Raw genomic sequence first — 7,212 nt, forward strand, 5'->3', positions numbered from 1 at the left:
AACTGCTACGTCACTTCTCAGACCCTGATCCACCATCTCTTTGTTCCTACTGGCAGGTCATGTTAGTGATTTTAAGGTGCAATCATAAAATGTGGTAGGTTCATTTCTTTAAACAATTCATACTTATGTTTCAGTTCACACACATGGTTCTGGAGAGCTGTGGAGGCATATACTAAAAATGTAGACAGGTTCAGTGCTGGGTGAGAAGTCCGTTTTGCAAAATAAACAAGCATGCAAAAACAAACCAACACACCAAAACAAATTATAAAACAAAACAAAACAGACAAAGAACCCCAAAACATCTTTTGAGGGGATCTCACAAAAAGATAAAAACAACACAGGCCTTTTTCTCTTTTTGTAAGGATACCAATTTCCATCATTAGTTACCTAATTTCTACATCTACCCCCAAGAAGCTAATAAATATGCCACCTGCCTAGTATCACTCAGTTGGGAAGTGTGGCTTCAATGTAACAATTCTAGGGTATAACTTTTAATTCTAAAGTAAGAACATTAACTTTTTCTTTCCTGAACTTTTTCTCTTTCCTGAACTTTTATAACAAATACACAATAATGCTTGTTTCCTCTACATTAAAAGTAAAATGAGCAAATTCCTCATTGATAATTAAATTCTAGACAACATCCCACTCCTCCAACTTTAGAAATAAAGTTTCTAGAAAAATGCTTTATGCTGGTGTTACTTTCCCTCTTGCTGTATATTCATCCATCTGGCTTCAACATTTATCTCTCTCTGAAACTGCCCTGATATAGTCCAACAGGACAGATGGTTCTCAGAACATATACTATGAGTTGGTGATGTTGAGAAAAATCAAACCAACACTTGCTTTTTTACATTTTAAAGAGAAGCGTGAAGAAGATCAGATTCCAAAACTTTATACATAATCATTTTCTATTTCTCAGATGCAACCCTGACAAAATTAGACTCCAGTATGTATTGCAGTTGCCTGTACCTAATGGTCACCATATATTGTTTGAAAATGTTTATTATTTTTAGCTCCTTGGTTGAAAACTTACTGTACTTAAATGGAATGTAGCCATCTACAGATTTACCATATTATACTAATGAAAAATAAAGATCAGTCTATGAATTGTGGTACACAGTTATAATCTAAGTCTGAGGAAGCAGAGGCAGGAAGATTTCTGTACGCTTAAGAAAAGCCTGGTTTACATAGTGAGTTTGGCCAGTCAGAGCTAGCTACACAGAATTACTCTCTCAATAACGAAAATGAAGGGTATTTTTGTGTGTGTATGTGTGTGTGTGTGTGTAAAGACATGCCTCCTTGATCTAAGTGTAGGATTTTTATGAAAAATAATCTTGTAAATGAATGCAGATGTCAGTTCTAAGAAAAGAGTAGTAGAATCAACACTAAGAACACAGATATAAGTATTATATGATATATTTACTTTGTAACTGTTTTATCCACACATTCAGAAAACATTTTAAGGCTAAAAACAAGAACATGTAGAAGCAGGACCCCCTCAGTTTCTGAGATAAGAATAATTTGGTACTGTATTTCTTAAAGAAATATTGTCTGTAAATAACAAATGACAAAGTATTTGAATTCGGTTTTCATAGAACAAACTATTATGTAAAGTATTTTTTATAGTAATGAAACCTCAAATCGGCAAACCATAAGTAGGTGGTATGTTAAATAGCTATACATAAAACAGCATGTGCCAAGACAATTAAGACAATTGAATGTGGCTATGCCTCAACTAGGAATCAAGGATTTCACAGAAAAAGAAGGTTAAAGTTTATGAATCAGTATGTACAGAATAATTACAAAATAAATTAATTACCTTTATGTCAATAAAAGGAAACATTCCGGAAGCAGTCATAACTACTGGTCTTCTTCATTAATTATGAGATTATTAGTAATATCCAATTTTACCCAGTTTATTTTACATAGCTGTTTATATAATATATATAATTTCATTATGAATTTTATTCTTTTCCACTTAATCTCTGTTGCTTTTGCTAACAAGGATGATGACAGGCACATTGGAAAACTTAAGATATTAAAATTGAAAAACCTACATTAGAAAGATGTATTAAATATTGAAAATCCTATGGTACAAAGGTGTACATTACAGTGAATTTAAATATGTACATGTACAAAGGCATCATAAATCTAATAACTCTTGATAACTTACTGAAGGATTTTAAAAGTCTACTTCATGACACAAGGATCAGAAGCTTTATTGCAGTCTTGGCTTTGACCATGAAGTGTCTTCTGCAATTGAGGTAAACAAACTATAATATTTTAATAATATAATATTTTAAAGATTATTTCTAAAACTTTATGGTATGATTTTACACACATTCTGGTCAAAAATAGAAATGCAGGCTACCATCGAGTAGGTCAATGTGTTAGCCTGTCCAAAAGGACTAACATTACTATGCTTGCAATAATTATATATAATATAAAAGAAATAATTTAAACAACAATTTGATCTAAACTTCATATAAAAAGTATTGAAAAAATCTGTCTTGGGAATTCATTTAGTTCAACTTGTAAGAACAAAATAAGCTCCCTGCAATATAGAAAATAATTATATTTATTCAGCAAATTTATTTTTTAAATGAAACAAATTGGGTAACAGTGCCTACAAAACAGTTGGATGGACATTCAGGGAAGGTATATATTTTGAAGAAAAAACTCTAAATGAATATTATCATCTATGAATAAAAATCTACTTTGATCTTAATGAGCAGTGCCATACTTTAATCATAAATGGACCATGAAAAATGAGTTGAATTCGGTGTGGTCCTTTTCTTTTTGTTTATAATGAAGATGTTTTACAAGAAAAATGTTAAACATTAAATACTTTCACCTTAAAATGTACACTACATAGGAATCATGATGCATTTCTCTACATATAACTAGAAACATTACAAAGTACATTGTTACTCATGTGAACATTGTCCTGATGATTAGTTCATGATGCTACAACAAAGTACCACTCCAGATTATGAAAAGTATCAAATAAGTGACTCAGCCATAACTTGAAATCTGGATCTCCCAGTGAAAGATCCAATATACTAAAGAACAGAGTGTGTAGCTGTGATTCTCTGGTTCTTGAAACTTGGGGATGTCTTTCAGCCTTAAAAAAATGGTTTCTGAAATAATTTTATCATTACAGATGCCAACTGGTGACTATAATGAAAATGAGGTAATGTATCAGGGGAAAATAGAAATAGCAAATAGATTGAATGGAAGTCATCCCCTCTGTGTTAGGCTGCCACCCAGTTCTGACAGGTTGATGAGATTCCACATCTATGTCTTTGCGCTTTTCTCACTGCTATCATGAGCATCTCGGGAGAACTATAGCCATGGCAATGTACCACTGTGTGTGGTACTTGCTCACAGCTAAGTAGTGATGTACACACTTACAGGCTGCCATGGCTTCCTTTAGTTTACTGCCCTTGGACTGTACATTTATAGGTTTGGGGCTGGCAGAAGCTATGAATTATTAGTACAATTCAAATAGGATTACGTAATTGTTATGAGTGCTAGGCCAACTCCCAAGAAAGGCCTGGGAACCATATTAAAAGGAAGAAGAATAGCAAACAGTAAGATGACTCCACACCTGCAACACTTTTTTCCACAATTACCATTTCACAATTTTATCAGTCAGTAAGTGCTACAGACGGTGTATAAGCAGTGTGGCCTTTCTTTTACATTTTCTGAGAACTTAAGTTCACAGTGGAATCTTCTCTTTCTTTATTGGGACATGTGATGGTGTGTAACTTCAGACTCCCTAATTCAGCCTCTGTGTATAAATACTTTTGTGTTTTTCATATTGGCTATTCTTAACCCGAATGTGTTCTTGGAAAAGGCACCATTTCATTAAATTGCAAATGGCTTGATGGCTTCACAGTCAATGAATAGGTATTATTATAGTGTAATTTGTGAGCTGTTCAACAGTTTCTGTATGTCCTTTGCTTAAGTAACTCCCATTCCACATTTCCAAACTCATCTTATTCAGTAAGTCTCATGGTTTTAGATTTTGCTGAAGGTATATGAGAAGAAACGATGGGAACTTTCCTGGCATGGTCCTAATGCTTAAATGAGCATCATTCTCTCTTCTGAACGTCAGCCACATGAAGAGTTCTGAAACCCCGACATGACAGAGCCATGATGTACCTTGGACACTGAGAAAGAGGTGGATTCTTGTTTGCACTTTGGATTAAACTGAAGACTGTGTTAAGCTAATGGAGATCCGCACATACTTTTGAGAGTTTGGATTAGTCAGACACTGTAGTGGAGACTGATTGCTTATAACCAGACTATTTTAAAATATTCAACTATTTTAAAATATTTTTTCTCCTTTGTTAATTTATATTTTATAAAAATGATCTTTTAGAAATCTCCTAAATCCTCCTGGAATCTTTTCTTTAGATGATTAATTTTGTTATAAATTTTCTTCAATCAGGAATAAGGTTTTATCAGTTACAAGTAGAGACATTGACACATGTGACTAACAAGTTAACAGTGCAATTTTATTTTCTAAATTCGTGAACATGTATGCAAAGTAAAACTTCAAAATGATTTTTGTAGTTCTAATTTGAGTATTTAACATGTAAGCAAAGGAGAAACGTTACTCTTGTTGCATATCTACACATTTTAATTACTTTACCCAATACATATCCCTAAAATAAAAGAAATAGTTTATAATATTAAATTTTTAATTTTATGTTTTTTGAGACATTGTCATGTTATTATAGTTGAATGGTATCTTTCATCATTGTATGTGATTGGCACATTCAGTTGTACTTTAAATATGGTTTATAGCATTTTGAGTGACTAGGATGTTAAGAAAACACACTAGTGAGAAACAAAATTGGAATTCATGTGTAGTTGTTTTTCACTCTATACTATACTCTAAATATTTACAGTTACTGTATTTCTCCCTGTGATTTAGATATTTACACAGGCAGAATGCCATTGCATTAATTTTTAATCAAGTTTTATTTCAAAAACTGAGGTTTATGTCTCCATTAAATGGATATGGTGTTAAAATCTTCTGTATTTGATGACAGCCAACTATTGTACAGGTTGTTCTTTTGGAAATAATAATAATCTCACAGCAAACAGAATTTTAAGTAGGTAAGTTTGCCTTAGGTTTTTTATTGCTGTGAAGAGAGACTATGGCCATGACAGTTCTTAAAAAGGAAAAACACTTAATTGGGATGGCTTATATTTACAGAGGTTTAGTCATTATTCTTCATGGTGCAGCACGGTGGTATATAGGCAGAAATTGTGTTGGAGAAGCGGTCTGAGACACTGAGAAGTATTGTGAGCATATATGATACCTCATAGCCTGCCTCCACAGTGACACACTTCTGTAACCACAACTACCCCAACAAGTCCATGCTTCCTAATAGCGCTACTTCCTTTGGGGGTCGTTTTCTTTCAAACCCCCACATGTATTTCTAAAATACTGAGAGGAAAGGAGCATAATATGATACAAACACATTTCTCATTTTACTCAAGGGCTACATCAAGAGTTTTGTGCATGTGTGCATATGTGTGTATATGTAGTGTGGTGTGTGTGTATGTGTGTGATGGTAGCTACAACAGGTAGTTCAGAAAGTAATTAAAACTCCTACCAAGGTGTGAAAACTATGAACCACAAAAGTGACCGGCATGCAAAGTTACGTGGGAAGGTACAGCAAGTACCACTCATACATTGGCTGTCTAATTTGTGCCTACGGCTCATTTAAAAGTTGGAAAATCATGCTCTGTACTAGAAACCTAGCCAGCTTCCCAGGGCTAGTGAGGACATGGACATCAGAAAATATTCTACTACTGCCACTTTGCTAGACCATATAATTCTTAACTATGTTCTGACTCATATCCTTATACATACTGATAAGTATAGCTACCAGCACTACATATGGTAATCTGCTGAGAAACCATGGTTTTGTCACCCGCTACTGAGAAATCCTTTACTATAAACCCACGTTTAAAACTCTTTCCACAATTTCCTGATTTTTTCCACTTTAAAATGTGAGTTTCTTAGTCTTCCTAATCCCCATGTGTTGCAAAGATTAAAGTTTTAAAAAGAAAGAAGCATAGATAGCTAAATCTATTCAGAGTAAACATCTGGAGGGATAAATGTCAAAACAAAATCCATTCTCACTCTTCGCCCTGGCCAGTGGCATTTAAGCACATGGAGTCTTTTTGGGACAAGTTTTCAGTTAGCAATAATCGTGCCTCGGGAATACCTTATTGGCTGTGATACTGCCAGTGAACAAAGCTACACACAGTCTTCTTAATAAACAGAACCCGAAATCACAATTACATGGTATTTTATGTCAAAACGAAAATGATAAAAACACTTTGAGCTGAAAACTTACTTGGTTAAAGAATACTTGAGCATTAAGAGGCTTGCGCAGCTAGAGGTGTGAGGACGGAGCAGTGTAAGCTGAACGCGATGGCCCCTTTGTTACTGACATCTGTCCCAGCCACCTAGTATTGCAACCATTTTAGCAGTGGGGACGGTCTAAACTTCCATTTCATGTCGCACCAAATAATTTAGGAAATGATTAATGAGGTTTTTAATTATAGATTGAGTTTCTCTTAAAACGATCTGTGCCATTGCAGCTGGAAAAGATCAAGCTTTAATCACAGAGAGGTGGGACTGCAGTACAGCCAAACACGTGCATTCTGGGAGCCCGGATATGCTGGATGCCTGGCTCACCTTGACACGTGGCTGCACACCACCGTTTCTCAGAGCCGGGTTCAAATGAGGTTGTTGTGGTCACATGTTCACTCTCCACATGCGACTGTCAGCTTCACTCTGGTACAGTGTTACATTTTAGCTTGGGAAGCTTGGGCTTTCATCCCAAAGGTTTCTCCATTCATTTGCCAAGGAGATTTGGAAACACACACACACACACACACACACACACACACACACACACACACCACGCATGTGTGCCCACATGCACACACGCCACCCCTACCACCATCAACAACAACTAAAATGAGGATTCATTATGAAATAAAAATGGTTGCTGACATCCTGAGGGCAGAGGTAAGAGGGCTTAACCTTTAAAATCAGTTTGTTCACATTCTTCAAAACTACACACATCCATTTCACTTGAATACTTTTCCTTTTGTTCTAACCGGGATTAGTCCAGAAAGGTGGCATAGAGGAAACAGCTCTAGGGTAGAATGGGTAGA

At 35.1% G+C, this 7,212-nt stretch overlaps 1 non-coding gene across 1 annotated transcript; it reads right to left on the bottom strand.

Moving 5' to 3' along the window:
• Positions 1-6,141: 6,141 nt before the first annotated feature.
• LOC121138782 lies at positions 6,142-6,285 on the bottom strand. Its single transcript, XR_005875648.1, has one exon. It is a non-coding gene; the product is annotated as a U4 spliceosomal RNA (small nuclear RNA).
• Positions 6,286-7,212: the final 927 nt, after the last annotated feature.

The sequence above is a fragment of the Mesocricetus auratus genome, unplaced genomic scaffold (assembly GCF_017639785.1).
Source record: "Mesocricetus auratus isolate SY011 unplaced genomic scaffold, BCM_Maur_2.0 Super-Scaffold_2245, whole genome shotgun sequence".
Lineage (NCBI taxonomy): Eukaryota > Metazoa > Chordata > Mammalia > Rodentia > Cricetidae > Mesocricetus > Mesocricetus auratus.